Source organism: Mauremys mutica, chromosome 10 (genome assembly GCF_020497125.1).
Source record: "Mauremys mutica isolate MM-2020 ecotype Southern chromosome 10, ASM2049712v1, whole genome shotgun sequence".
NCBI lineage: Eukaryota > Metazoa > Chordata > Testudines > Geoemydidae > Mauremys > Mauremys mutica.
This window is the reverse complement of record NC_059081.1, coordinates 34931432-34947195: the sequence shown is the minus strand read 5'-3', so window position 1 is coordinate 34947195 and position 15764 is coordinate 34931432. Positions and strand designations below refer to the sequence as shown.

Here is a 15764-nt window from a genome sequence, read left to right as displayed (position 1 = left end):
GATAAGGACAGGGTAAGGGAGTTTCGGAACGACTCCTACCGTCACCTCGGTGGGGTTTCCGAGCACCTCAATGCGTACAGGGACGGTCGGGTAGTAGCCGACATCCCCATGTACACAGGATATTCCTGAGCGCTTGGCCTGGGATAGTTGGCCCGGCCTGACCAGCTTCCCAGAGACCAGCGTAATCGCACTGCCTGAGTCTATTAATGCTGTGGTCCCTATCCCGTTCAGCTTAACGGGCCGAGTGTATCTATGAGGGACCATCGTGTCCCCGACCAGACTGATTAGCCCGCACGGTCCCCCTATTTCCCCTAGTTCACACTGCATAGGCTCCCCAAGGTTAGGGCATTGGGCAGCAATGTGCCCTAGTTCACCACAGGCATAACATCGGTACCCCCCCTTGGGCAGCCCCCTATTTTTCGGGCTGCTGGGACGCATTCCCGGAGCCCTTCTTCCCCAGTCCTCCAGTCTTTCCGGGACTGCCGGTGGTTCCTTCACCTCCTGCCTCCCCTCCATTTTCCGGCCCGGGGCTAGGGCGAACGGGGGCCTTGGTGTAGAGGCTGGCCTCCGATATTGGCGCCTCCCTCCCCCGGGGGTCTGAGATAGTTCTTGGGCTGCCAAGTGTCTCTCCACGAGAGCAACCAGATCATCATAAGAGGAGGGGTCGTTTTGGCAGACCCACCCCCGTATGTCCGGCGGCAACCCTCTCATGTATCTGTCCAATATCAGGAGTTCTAATACCTTCTCCGGCCCATGGGCCTCGGGGCGGAGCCACTTCCGAGCAAGGTGTATCAGATCGAATAGCTGGGACCTCGGGGGTTTGTCCTCCCGGTACTTCCACTCGTGGAAGCGCTGGGCCCTTATGGCAGGCGTCAGGCCTGCCCTCGCCAGGATCTCCGCCTTCAGCCGAGAGTAATCCATGGCTGCTTCTGCGGGCATGTCAAAGTAGGCTTTCTGGGCCTCCCCGCATAGAAATGGAGCCAGCAGACCGGCCCACTGGTCCTGTGGCCAGGCCTCCCGCCGGGCCGTCCTCTCGAACGCAAGGAGATATGCCTCTACATCGTCCTCTGGTATCATCTTCTGCAAGAAGTTGCTTGCCCGTAGCGGTCGGGTCCCCTGGGCCCCCTGCGTCATTGTGGTCAGGGCCTTCAACTGGTTCACTACCTCGGTCAGGTTTGCCCGATCTTGGGCTGCCTGGCTCATCAACAGCTGGTTGGTCTCCTGTTGCACCCGTACGGACTCCCGCTGGGCAGCCACCTGCACTCTGGTAGCCTCTTGTTGGGCCGCAGAGGCCTGTATCAGTGCCTTCAGCACATCCTCCATTTTAAAGAAAAAATTTTTTATTTTTTTTGGTGGTCTTCACCCTGCCTAGTTACGGCTTGCCATGGAGCCTCACCCACTAGGCGATCCCACCCCTGACACCACGTGTGGCAAAATACCTGCCCCTCTGTTAGTTAGCTCAGTCCGTCCCAGCCTCAGAGGCACAGGCTACGGCATAAGGGAAAAAAAAACCCTTCTCAATCTCACAAGGCTGGGCTGATTCCTTCTCAGCCAGCCCCCTAGCTCTAGTTTCTTCTCCCCCCCTGGGGAGAATGCCCTCCGTCCTGCAGCGAGTCTCAGAGTTCAGCTGTCCCTCCTTGCTGGCAGCTGCCCTGCTTCTCCCATCCTCCTTGTCAGGGAGGGTTTAAAAAGGTCTCTAGCAACTGGGGCCAGCTGAACCTGATTAGTTTCTTCCTAACCCCTGCCCCAGCTGAACCTTATTTTGCTGGCTAAGCCTTCCAGGCTAATTGTTACCCCTCTCCAGGTAGCTAATTGGCCTGAATTTGCCACAACCCACAATGGCAGAGCTAGGATCAGAACTCAGGAATTTCTGATGTACTGCTGCTTATGGTATTAATTTTTTAATGGCAAACTACTAAACCCTGAGCACGTCTATATTAGTGTGGTCAGGCCTGTCAAGTGAACATTTCAAAATGTCACTTTGTGAGACAGAACACAGGCTCAAAATTCTCTACTTTTTAACCTAAAATAATAGATTAGGCCAAACAGTGTGAAAACAGTCCCTGGTGCTGAATGACCAGCTAAGTGATCTGTGTAGGCCAGAGCTGTTTAATGATTTCACGTTTTCCTACTTTGGGCAGGCTGCTATACTGAGAAAACCTGGAGCTATGGCATCACAACAGACTATTTTGCTCCCTTGGAAAAGCAGGTTTCACCAGTGCTCCCTTGTGACTTGACCAGCATGTTTGTTTCACTGGGTAATGAAAAGATCAGTAAGATGCACAGCATTAAGAAGCATTAAGCAGATTTCTGTTGTGTTTGGGTTTTTTATCTGAAAGAAAATTGAGTAGTTAATTGGCCCACAATTAAATAGAAATGCCATTTAAAAAAATTGCAACAGCTGGCCAGGCCAGCTTCCACTTGCATTATACATTGCTGTGATGACTTAAAACTTCATAATAGAGAGCAATTAATTGGGAGCATTGTGAGCAGCATAAAACATGTTTATAGCTCAAGTTATCCTAGGGGACAAAGTGCATACGGCAGACATGGGCGGCTGAGGGAGGGCAGAAAGGTGATTATCACTATTTCATTGAGAAAACTAGCTAGAACTTGGGGGTAGCAAAATGTTATTCAAAGGAGAATGAGTCTGCTGTAAACCGGAGTCATAGCTGTGCTGACTGATTGGGGTCTGAGAGTCCTACTATGTGAATAAATTCCCAGTCAGCTTTAGATTGTGTGCTTAGCTGCTTTTACATTTTAAAACTAAGATTTAATACATTTTAAATACTTTTGAAAATATTAATATATAAATTTGCAAGTTATTGAATTTAACAAGAACTCTTTTTCCAAGTGCTAACAGGTCAGGATTCTTGTCATCTCAAGCTCAAGAATGGAAGAGGAATGGACTGTGGGAGAGTGGCATGATATGAACACACCTACAGTAGCACCCTTGGGGGGCCACCAAACAAAACATGGGAGCTGGAATTTTTCCACCATTGCAGCCCTAATTTTGGACAGGCTGGTATTTTGTTCAGTTTCATAGCAACTAAAAAAAAAGGGAATTAAATTTGTAATCTGACAACCATTAAAGTATCACTTTAAACTCACAAGTTAAAGGAAATTGACTGCTCAGAATTATCTGCCAAAATCTAGTCCAAACAAAGTGCAATTGCACCCACTGTGACTTGGCGATCTGGGGCTAGATCTGTTGATTTCAATGTAGTAATTTACACCTGCCGAGAATCTGCCCTTTGCATCTTAACTGTAAGTTTCCTTTCTTTTGGCATTCCATTTTACTCAATTGTGCCTAACCCTGTGCAAAGCAAGGGAGTGGAGGCAAGAAGCCTCCCCGGAGGGATGGCTCACTCCCCTCTGCACTAGCCAGCAAAACTGGCCCCTTTTAGAGGGAAAACACATTCCCCTATCATCCCTCTTTCACAATATCTCCTGGAGGCACTGTGCTGTCCTGCAGTGCACCGCTGCCAGGAGCAACACACCGCTGCACTACCGACAACGTTCAACTGTAGCTATAAATCAAATAGAACTTTTAATATTTTGTTAACACAGCCCTCTTATCCCCCTTTCCTGTCTTATCAACTGAATTTCTCTTCTTTCTAATCTTTTCAGATTTTACACACCATTGCACTTCCTCCTCCCTCTCATACTCCCCTGCACTGGATTACTCTCCCCTTTTTATATTTCCTTTTCCATGTTCTGATCCTTTTTTGTCTCTCTTTTCTTTTGATTCCCGCCCTATTTATTCTTCATTTTTTCCTTTCTCTTTTATCATGCTTTCTGAGTGAAGTATTCAGTATCTGTCAGAGCCTTAAATACCTCCCCATCTCTCCCATGTTTTTCATACCAGCATCCTCAAGTTTCTGCATCACATCCACCATCTTTTTCACAAATGACAGGATGTGATTCTCATGAGAATGTGTGAACTCCTAATCTTTAATTTGCAAGAGAGAACTTGGCTGAGAAAGGCACAATAGCCTCTCCTCCAAGTCTGGGTGTGTTCCCAGCCTCTGCCAACCCAGGGATCACGACATCAGCCTCAATTTGCATCCAACTTTTCCACATAGAATTAGAGATCATCACCTTTATGCCTTCAAGCAAGCTCACATATTTAATTATTTTTTCTGATGCCTACTTGTCAGGGTTCCTTCCCCCCTCTGAACTCTAGGGTACAGATGTGGGGACCCGCATGAAAGCCCCCAAAGCTTATTTCTACCAGCTTAGGTTAAAACCTGGTATGCTGCCACTACCAAGTGATTTAACAAGAAACAGGGAAAGGACCACTTGGAGTTCCTCTTACCCCAGAATATCCCCCCAAACCCTTACACCCCCTTTCCTGGGGAGGCTTGAGAATAATATCCTAACCAATTGGTTACAAAGTGATCAAAGACCCAAACCCCTGGGTCTTTGGACAATGGAAAAATCTGTCAGGTTCTTAAAAGGATTTTATTAAAAAGAAAATGTAAAAATCATCTCTGTAAAATCAGGATGGAAAATAACTTCACAGGGTAATCAGATTCAGAGAGCTCAGAGGAACCCCCTCTAGCTTTAGTTTCAAAGTTATAACAAAACAGGTATACCTCCCTCTAGCAAAGGTAAAATTCACAAGTTGAGAAAACAAAGATAAACTAATATGCCTTGCCTGGCTGTTACTTACAAGTCTGAAATATGAGAGACTTGTGCAGAAAGATTTGGAGAACATGGATTGATGTCTGGTCCCTCTTAGTCCCAAGAGCGAACACCACCAAAACAAAGAGCACAAACAAAAGCCTTCCCCCCACCAAGATTTGAAAGTATCTTGTCCCCTTATTGGTCCTTTGGGTCAAGTGTCAGCCAGGTTACCTGAGTTTCTTAACCCTTTACAGGTAAAAGGATTTTGGAGGGATTTTATAGTATTGTACACAGGAGGGCTGTTACCCTTCCCTTTATAGTTATGACACTACTGGTGAAGTAGAGTAACAGATTGTCACTGTATCATTGCTGACCTGCCTTCACTTTGGCTTAGAGAACCAAGGCTTTGCTTCAGATAATCAGAAATCATCTAATTCATAAAATATACAGTTGGAAAAAGTACAAGTAAGATCTTATTACAGTCACAAATGTTGTGTATGCCCTTGGAGCGCTCTAAATGTTACACTGAAAAATTCCTTACTCTGTTGAACCCCTGGGTAGTGATAGTAGTGACCTTCCTGAATGTTTGGACAGTTCCTAGAACAACGTGGGTGCTACTTCAATAGCATAATATGCCTAAAACATTTTGGGAGTTTGAAAATATTACTACTACTAATAAAATAAAATTTGATGGGAGCAATATCGGGATTGAAGTCAATTAATGTTTTGCCTGGTCAGATACTTCAGGATCAGGCCCAGAGTTAATGAAGCTCAGTAACTGAAGTGATGTACGTAAACAAGAATCAGAGTGTGGCCAATTAAAACATACAAAATGGCTAGGAAATAACATTTTAATTTCAGACTTTGAAAAGAGTATCACAAACAATTAAACTCTAAAAAACTGATAAGAGCAGAGAACACTGGTCATTGCCTCTCTGGAGTTGCAAAAGCAAAACTATAGTCACTCTGTCCTTACCTTACCTCATTGTGTGTAGGTACTTGCAATCAGAATACCTTTTGGTCTGTGATCTTACCAAGTACAAAGAGGTGAGTTTAGGGCAGATTTTATTTACTTTTGACAGTTTGTGTCAGACCCTTAGTTTCAGAATGAGGCATTTGTATTTGTCACTAAGCAAAAACTACATTAAGAGTCAAATATGCTCAACATTGTGAAATTCCACTGAGGGGGCCAAAAGAAATGGTGTAGAAATCCTCTTATATACAGTACATACACACACCCCCACACACAGATATCTCTGCTTCACACTGAAGGCTCGGTCCTGCAAGATACTCAGCATTTCACAAGATTAAGTCCTAGAAGTGGACTGCAGCTTCAGTATTCGCCAGTGCTCATTGACTTGAGGGGATACTGTTATCTGGCTGGAGGCACAGTTACGTCTCCAGTCTGCTATCTTAAACATGGAGATCAGCAGCACATCAGTGTAACATGGAGTATACTGCACCCCCTCCAAGGATTACAGAGCTACCTCTCCAATGTGCATATCCCAGGAGTTTACTGGAGAATTCTTCCTGAGGTCTCCAGCCACAGTATGGCTCCTCCATACTGCCCTCCAATCCACCTCCAGGATGTAGGGCAGAATCTTACCCTTAGCTATCATTAACCAAGTAACTAACAACTGCAATATAATTTGAATTTCACTTTATCCTTCCAATCGCAACCAAGATAAAATCACTAAAACATTGTCTTAAATATAACAAAGTTTAAAAATCAATTGACTTTGAAGATGTCACCATGACAGTGTGATGATCCACAACAGGAGTAGCAGAATCAGCCTTCTGATTAGAATGTACAGGAAATCTAAAAGTTTCTAACCTGTTGCTAAAGTCAATTCCATATATACTTAAAACAACTTAGAAACTTTCTGATTTCCAGTACTTTCTGGGGAAAGTCAGTCCTCTCATTTGTACTTTGCATTTGCTGGTAACTATCAGTCAACTGTCTGTTTTCACTAAGACACTCCATTAAGAACTCAGAAACCAGGGCGACAGACATTATAGAAAAACCTACCAAAGTTTCATAGACAATAGATTAATTGAATGGAGATACTTAAACTGTGACAGGCATTTCTGAAATCTCTTTTCAAAATTTCATTTTTTAAATTTATGGTAAGTGGGTGGAGCTGACAGACATACCTATAGTTAAGGCTGCCTAACACTTTTCACTATAAGACTCTGTTTTTAGTTGCATATAACTTTGCCAAATTTTAACCGTTGGAGATGAAATTTTCCATGTTTGATATCTGCTTCAGGCTGAAATACTTTGGAAAATTTCATTAAAAATGGTTCAGTCATTTCTGAAAATAAGGTTAGATAAGAATAACCTTATTGAATTGAGGGGGCAATTCAATATTGCCAACTCTCATGATTTTGTCATGAGTCTACAATGGTATTTACTGTTCTATCTTTCACCTTCAGCTCCTGGAATCATAATTACATGAGAATCTCAGCTTTCACATTTTTTGAGAAAGTAAATTTCTAGTCTTCATGGCTGTGAAGAAAAGCTTGTAAACATTATCCAAATATAACCTACAGATTCAAAAATCAAAAGGCAAATAAAAGGAACCCCAAATGAATTAATATTTCAAAAAGCATAATGATTTTTAAGACAATGATTTGAGGCCTGAGTAATGATTTTTGAATGCTTGGAGTTGGCAATGCTGCAATGTTAAAATAATTCTTAAAATGATTTCACTGAGAAGCTCTAGTGCCTCTATACTTGGGAGCAGAAACTTGATATTTGGCAGAGGATGTTCTGGGGTCAGAGAAGTGCATTTTGCTGTCTCTGTGAAAATCCACTTAAGTTTGGCCAGGTTATAAGCCTCTACAACATTTTTACACATGCTCAATAGAGGCTTGATAGAGACTTTCAGTAAACATTTCCAAAGATTTCACCTGCAGTGAATATGTTCCAGCCTATTCCATCAGGGCTTAGCAGCACTTTCATCCCAATTGCTCTTCCTGGCTACCAGGGACTACTGTGACACTTAGCACCAGAACTAAAAGCAGAACGATTGTCTCTCCTGCCTTGTGAATGCTCCTATTGCTGACACCTAGACAGCACAGAGGACAAGGAGGAAGCAGCCTGATTCAAAAGAATCAGGGGACAATGACAGGCTGTGAAGGAAATAGGAAAAAGGGAACAGATGCAGGCTGGGAGACAACGGAAGCAGAAATAGACAGGAATAAGCTAGAGGGGAAGGTTGTTATTCAATATTTATTTTTATCGTCCCCATTTCATGTGCGGCCTCAGGCCTTATTTACTGCATACACTCCAAAACCTGCACTTAATACAGAAGTATGTTTCAGCATGGACTTTCCTATGGCTCTTATTGCTGTAGTATCTAGTGATTCAAAAACTAATGAATTTATCTTCACAACACCACTGTGAAGTAAGGTAGATTGTTCCCATTTTACAGATGTGGAACAGAGGCACAGACAGATTGAAGCCAAAATTGTCAAAAATGTCTACTAAACTTGAGTGCCCAACTTGAAATGCTTGATTTTTCAGAGTACTTAACGTTATATAGTGCTTTATATGTTCACATGTAGAGCTCCCATTGACGTTAGTTGTAGTTGGAAGTGCTCAGCACTTCTGCAAACCAGGTTTCAAGAGTCTCAAGGTAGGCACCAGGAAATGAAAAAAACCACAATTAGTGACTACCTGTGAAAAGTTTGGTTTAAACGATTTGCCCCATATCAAAAAAGAACTCCAGGACAGAGGCGGGGATGGAATCCAACTATCTAGGTGGCATTCAGTTACCTTAAACAGAGACCATCCTTTCTCTAGACATTGCATATTTTCCAATTTATGCAAAAATAAGACAACAGAGCTCCTATAGAAAACAGACCTATACACAACACAACCCTGATTTCATTCTTAGAGCACCATCCATCCTGTGCACTGAATGAGATAGGAATCTTGTGGGGGGAAAGTATGTGAGCATGTAATTATACATGGACAACCTTAATTATGATATTTCTTAAATTTTGAGTGCTTGGCTTTGCAACATGAATGTTCTTTTACCTTAGATTTCTGTATGTAATGCATTCTTAATTTGTAAATATTTACTTAGCTATTTATGGGCTAAATCTGTTAGCCCACTAAATCTGTTAGCCTGCAGAAAGGCAATGGAAAAACAAAAAACTCGGTTCCACTGCACAAAGAGTCTCAGCAATGCAGAAATCATGGGAGGGACTGTTTTCCCTGCTTACACACAGCAACCTTTATATGAAGTGAGTATGGTATTCCACGGTAGCAGTCCATACCCTTCCATACTGTAGTGTTTTGAATCATTCATGCAGATACTGTAGTTTTCTTTTTTAATAAGGGAGTGCTCTCAATATCACTAGGCAGAGGGTTGTGACCTGTGGATCTGTCACTAATGCAGGTCCACTGGTCAAAACCTCTAGAGAAGGGGCAGGTGCCACAGATGGTACTGCAGTTCAGAGGCTACAGCAGCAGCTGCAGAGCAGCTTTTCTGTGATGGGAAGAACTAGACATTTATATGGATAATGAGAACATCCGAAACTACATTTGATAGGATGAACATACATTGTAAGGGATATAAGTCCTCACGCTTCTAGGCAGAAGTCAACCACTATCTGGTGGGGGTTGGGAGGAAACTTCACCTATGGTCATCTTATTTCATAACTGTGCACTACACCTTGAACCTTCTTCTGAAACACTTGGTACTGGCCACTGGCAAAGAGGATGCTAGACCACTGCTTTGATCCTCTATGGCTATGATTTCATTTCCCACAACCGTCATGGATGTCTAACGCGCACAGCCAGTTTGCTCAGAATGTGAACAGCTTTGGAGCCAGGATTTGCCCTGAAGGTTCACAACTGGAATTTTCATTGAAAGATCAAACCTCAGGTAGCCACAGTTCCATCTCTCCTGCTAGGTAACTTCTATTTAATAACACTGAGTTCATGTTTAAAAAAAGGTATCCTCTTTGTGAGAACGGGTGTAATTTTAAAGCAAAAATACTGTGGCTCCAATTTAGCAAGATACTTAAGCATGTGCCTAATTTTAAGCATGTGAATAATCCCATTGATTCAGAATTATTCACATGCTTAAAGTTAGGCACATGCTTAAGTACCTTGCTTAATTAGGGTCTATAGGCATAAGGGGCCATCATCCTTAATAGAAACCAAACCTATTTTATCATAATACATTCATCACTGAAGGAAATAGCAGCTCAGCTAGGTACAATGATTTCACCTGCTCCCCAATTCCTGGCCAAGAAGGGAGGAACCCTTACCATCTCATGAAGACAGCAGTAATTTCCCTATATGCACTACAGTAGCCCATCAATACACACACACACAAATCAGCAGTGCTCAGAAAAACACAAGCAGTAAATCAACATGTACTGAGAGCAAGAGCATATTTGAAATCACTTTACATTTCATATATGTCAGAGAATCTTGTTAGGCCAAGGTTGCTTCTAGCCCAAAAATCCTTATTGGTAAATTCTTCCTGCTTTGATAATGCGGACAAAGTCTACCTCTATACAGGCACAGGAAAGCATGAATAATGGCTTTTCTACATCCCTCCCTATGAAAGGAAGCAAGATATTTTTAAATTAATCAGACCCTCTCATTTCTCACGCTTAGGCTTCAAGCCCTTCTTCTGATCTCTGGCTGTGTACGCCAGTGCTTTTATCCAGTTCTTTCCCTAGCTAAAGAAATCTTTTTGTAGTCAGGAAAAGGTAAGGAAAAATAAAAAACAAGAATTGAAGAGACAAGTCATGGAGCTGCATGAGCTCTCCACCCCCTGAGTCATTCTGCTCTCACAGTCTGTGATATGTGATTAAAAATAATAAAGAAAAAAATCATGTTTGTGCCTCAAACAATACAGAATGGAATCTTTAAAAGAAAAATTTAGCCTTCAAATATAAAGCAATTCACATTACGTGTCTTATGTGAAGACTGCAGGTGTGTAAAATTGTATTTAATTAGAAGTATCCTCCATTCTGTCTTCAGTAAGGGAGAGGCTAGTTTTATTTATTTATTTATTTATTTATTTAAGGGTGATAAAAACCCAACAAATCTCCAATACCTTCCAAGAGAAGGAATTTAGGATATAAAGCAAAGCCTCTGTCTGAAGATGGTATAGAGAAGCAGCATACCCCTGCAATATAAAGCTTGGCAATATCACTGTCTTGTTAATATGCTTCAACATTTCATTCCAATTTGCATTTTGCATAAAGCATCAATATAACCTTCAGTGAAGAAATATAACTCTTATAGATGACAACAGCAGCAACAACAACAAAATACTACCATTGTGATGAAAATAAAAAAAATAAGAATTGATTCTAAACAAAATTACAAAATATACCTGGATTCTAAAGAATATAAGGCCAATGAATACCAAAATAATTTATTACTAGACCCAGATGTAATTTTAGCAAAAAAAAAACCAGTATGAAAATTTTATCCAGCTGAAAAGATGGCTTTGTATTCCCTGTTCCTCTTGTTGCATCTAATATTAATTGCAGACTAGGTGTGGCAGCATGAGAGAAGAACATTGGCATAAATGAGCTGAGATATATTGTATGATACCTTTAATGAAATATTCTGTTGTCTTACCTGATAAAAAGAGAATTACAAATCATAGCATAATATACATCCATACACTTGTAGATAATCAGGCTCCTTCTGCTGCAGTTGTTCAGGTTCCTCAGCAAAGAAGCTTGTAACTCTTATATTTATATTAGCCTCATGGAAAGAAAAAAAACCCAACAACAAAGAAACCTCTGCAGTATTCTGCCTCCTCTGCCCTAGCTTCCTGTTATGAGATTCACTCTATGGTCCCCAACATCTATCAGCAAACTGATGGGGGGAAGGGGTGTACTGATAAGAGGTGGAGGGGTGGGGAGAAAAAAAGATAATGTTAAAAAAATAAAGACAGCATATTACGTGACAGCGCCACCTACTGGCAGAGAGAATTAGATCATCTAGCTTTTTTAATACCCTTATGGTCAGAACTGCAAGTTATCTTACAAAATCTGGTCTAATCACTATTTAGCCTACAACCACGTTGATCTAAAAGAAGAAAATATGAACTATTGAATCTGACCACTAAACATTTAGTAAAGAGTGAGGTGGGGCATAAAATTGCTGCACAGAGACTTATAGTTTTCTGATTTTATATTAATAAACTTGTTTTGACACAAATTTTGCTTTTGTTGGATCCATATATTATGAATTGCAAGAAAAATCAGGGCACTATAACATCTTCCATGTGTTATATACCAACATGTGGCCCCTTTACATATAAAATTATCATCCCCTTCTCCTAAAAATGACTTAACGTTAAAGATTGCTTTTTGGCCATACAATGCCTTCAGCCTTGGTATAGAAATACATTTCTATAATTAAAAAATTTAATTATTTGGAGAACATGGTTTCTCATGTAAAGGGCTAGATGCTTGAGTTTTGGGCAATGAGCATAACATCACACAGGAGGAAGGAATTAAAGAAGTGTAAAACTCACTTTTGTGTTTCCCTAATTTTGGCCAGCCTCTATATAATTTTGGTCTCCATTGTAAATTAATCCATTAGAGGGATAAATACTAGGGAGGGAGAGGAGTTATTTAAGTTAGGCACCATTGTGGATAGAAGAACATATGGATATAAACTGGCCATCAGCAAGTTTACTCTTGAAATTAGACGAAGGTTTCTAACCATCAGAGGAGTGAAGTTCTGGAATAGCCTTCCAAGGGGAGCACAGGGGGCAAAAAACCTAACTGGCTTCAAGTCTGAGCTTGATAAGTTTATGGAGGGGATGGTATGATGAGACTGCCTATAATGGCACGTAGCAGCAAATATCTCCAATGGCAGATGATGGGGCACTAGACGGGGAGGGCTCTGAGCTACCACAGAATATTCTTTCCCAGATGTCTGGCTGGTGGATCTTGCCTGCTCCTGGCCACTGGGAGCTGCAGGCGGCTATGCCTGCAGATGGTCAATGTAAACAGACTGTCTTGTGGCCCGCCAGCAGGTTACCCTGATGGGCCATGGGCAGCAGGTTGCCCACCATTGCTTTAAATCATGATTTGAGAGCTTCGGTAACTCAGCCAGAGGCTATGGGTCTATTACAGGAGTGAGTGAGTGAGGTTCTTTGGCCTGCAGTGTGCGGGAGGTAGGACTAGATGATCATGATGGTCCCTTCTGACCTTAAATTATGCTGACTACCAGTGGCCCCAAGACTGATATGGCTGCCCCAGCCACACTCTGTTTCGCTCTAGTCATGATCTTTATGTCAGCAACAGATGGTGTGTAATAGGAGTCACTGTGCTACTGCAGGATCCCCTATAGCAGGGTGATTCACCCACAGCTGGTTACATGTATAGTATGGATTGCTCTGGCAGCATGATATAAAGTGACCACACTTCAGCATAGACTCTAGGATAAAATATCTGGACTACGAGTGCAGGATGAAAGTTTAAAATATTTCCCGGTGTTACAGAAAACAATGTATTGCTCCATGGAAAAACTGTGATTATGGAAACTTAAACTAGTATCCAAAAAGATGGACATAAGACCGTTTCTTCCAGAAACAGAGAGAGAGATTCTTTGTGAGAACAGGAAAAGCAGCTAACTTCTGAGCTGCCAGCCATGAAGTAGGGAGGAGAAATAATTTTAACTGTCTATATGGACTCTACCATGAAAGATTAACCTTTAGCCATTGCAATCTAGCATTTATGCTGCACTGGCTTTGTCTTGATGTTTTATTTAATTTAATTACTGTTTTATGTTTCCTTTCTCAGTATGGCAGGATCAAATGTCAATTGTCAATGTTCTCTTTTCATTTTATGTAGGACCTATTTCTCCACAGCCTTGGTTATGTAGCCAATTATACCTGTGCAAAATATAAAATGCTACCATTCAGAATTGTTAGTGATTTGCACTTTTCTTTTCTATATAGGTTCCAGTATTGTCTTCAGGACCGTAGTATCTGCGTGCTTTCCAATACTGCATCAGTGTGACTAATCTCTGTCACACGTGGGTCATTCTTTGTCTCAGCCTTTCCCCAAAGGGAGAAATATGTGTGTAGTGTAGTGTTTTATTTTGGTAGGTTTTGACTTTATTTTAAGTTGAAATGTGTTTATGCTAGAGACATCAAGGTTGAAGACATACACCTTGCACTGGGAGCAGAAGATGGTGAGGTTTGTGATGGCTCACTCCACAGTCTCAGCCTGACCCCTGTGAAAGCTCTGTCTCCTGCATTCTGGGAGAAATTTCTTTTCTGCCTGTGAAGTGGAATTGCTAACCACAAACCTCATCCCAAAGATTTAGGTGATCCATTAGATATGATGGGCTCAGGCCATTGAGCACTCTGGGAAGGCAGTGTAACACGAGGAGGTCAGGCTGATGTGCTTGTGGTAGTCCATGTTGCTGAGGAGACACACTGCAGTTTGTGCTCACCGTCTATAAGACTAAATGACAATAGGAGGTGAAGGAAGTGGAGAACCAGACCCATTGTGTTCATCCATATGCCAGTATGTCTTCATGTTATTCCGGTATTGGCCACTGTTGTGTGCTTGGAAGAATCAAGGACATGATCTGTCACAAAGTCCAAGCCTTCCCTCACGTCAGGCCAATGTACATTGTTACTCCAATTATTGTAGCAGATTCCTCATGTACTAATTTTTGTAACTGCCTACATGCTTATATATTTTAGGGTAATTTGGCTGTGACATCCCTTGCTATAATAAATAAATATTATTTGTAGTTTGAGAGAAAAGCAAAATTACAAAAGTAGGCTATACATATAATATATAGATATTTCCTAACCAACTTAATCGTGCCTTTATGTTTTGTCTGTGATTTTTAGATGAAATAGTTTGTTTTAGCTTGTATGAGTGTCAGAAAGAGGCAATAATGTAATTTTTTCCAGAAAAGAACAACACACCATTCATTTCCATTAACTAATGTTCATTATTAATCTGTAGATCATATGAATTCAGTTGGGTGTTGAAGATGGATCTACAAGAGAGCAGATTCTGCTTTATTTTACAAGCCTTGATTCTGGTAAATATACCGTCCGAAAATGAACATTAACGATCTAGTTCACAACCCTTGCAACTAGGTTTTGGCTGAACAAAAACTGCAGGAGAAAACCCTGAGCCAAATCCACTGCAAAGAAAATGACAGGTGGTTGGCATTGCAATTCAGTTCTGCCATTTGGCATCCCCTGCAGCTGTGCTGGCTTACAAATATCTCCAAGTCTTTGGGCCTAATCGGCACGGCCAAGGGGGGCTATGATTCTAAGGCGAACCTCTGCCTCCTTATTTTTTTCTGCCTAGGTGTACACACTGAAGGTTCAGGAACAATGGTTGCCCTCTTCAGAAGTCCTTTTGGAATGTAAGAACAATGTGCACTAGTATGTCAAATGATCTAGAGGTCAGTGACCCTAGAAAGCCCGACATCAACATAGCCACTCTTTGAAACCAGGCTAGCTGACACAGGTGTTGTAGGAGCAGTAGTGATCTGTATGCATGTATAACCTGTATGCTCAAAAGGTCTGTTACATCCCCCCTCCCCCTTTTTGGCTCCTCTCCCTCTTTGAATACTTGTGAAGTGGCTTTCCCCCTCCCACTTCCTTCTGGAATGCTTGTGGGATGAATGGGCTGCTTGAGCAACTGGAATATAAGAAGAGCTCCCAGGTAGACAAGGTGTCTGGCACTCTGATTAGGCAGCGATCACACGTCCAATGCATGGACACTGCATGGACACTGTCCGAGGTGGAGTATGACCAACCAAACGCGGCCAAGTCATCTCTAGTCACAGGCCATAGGAGCAGGTCCTTAAAAGGGGAAGGGGCCATGTGCTCAGGAGTGCACTCACAAGATTGTACCTCCCATGAAGGCCCTTTGCCCGGACTACCTGGCCTGTGGTTCATCGGGTTGCATTCCATTGTGCCTCGGGAAGACTTACCTTCATCGCACCATTCATCACTGCACTGTGGAACACTTACCTTGAAGGATCCTGACATCTCCAGTGCCGTGCCTGTCCTGGGAGCATGATTATGTGAGTGTGACCTCCTCACCCCTTCTTTTGAGCTTAGCTATCAGCATAATAAACATGCTCCTTTCTGCTA

The 15764-nt window shown here is 42.1% G+C and overlaps 1 protein-coding gene across 1 annotated transcript in view; it reads right to left on the bottom strand.

The window, feature by feature from the left end:
- The window catches only part of LOC123378553 (sodium channel protein type 2 subunit alpha-like), a 129757-nt gene extending 118395 nt beyond the window's left edge, over positions 1-11362 (bottom strand). Inside the window, exon 1 of the mRNA XM_045032507.1 lies at positions 11249-11362. The gene's annotated coding sequence lies outside the window, so the exon portion shown is untranslated. The remainder of the gene's footprint in view (positions 1-11248) is intronic.
- Positions 11363-15764: the final 4402 nt, after the last annotated feature.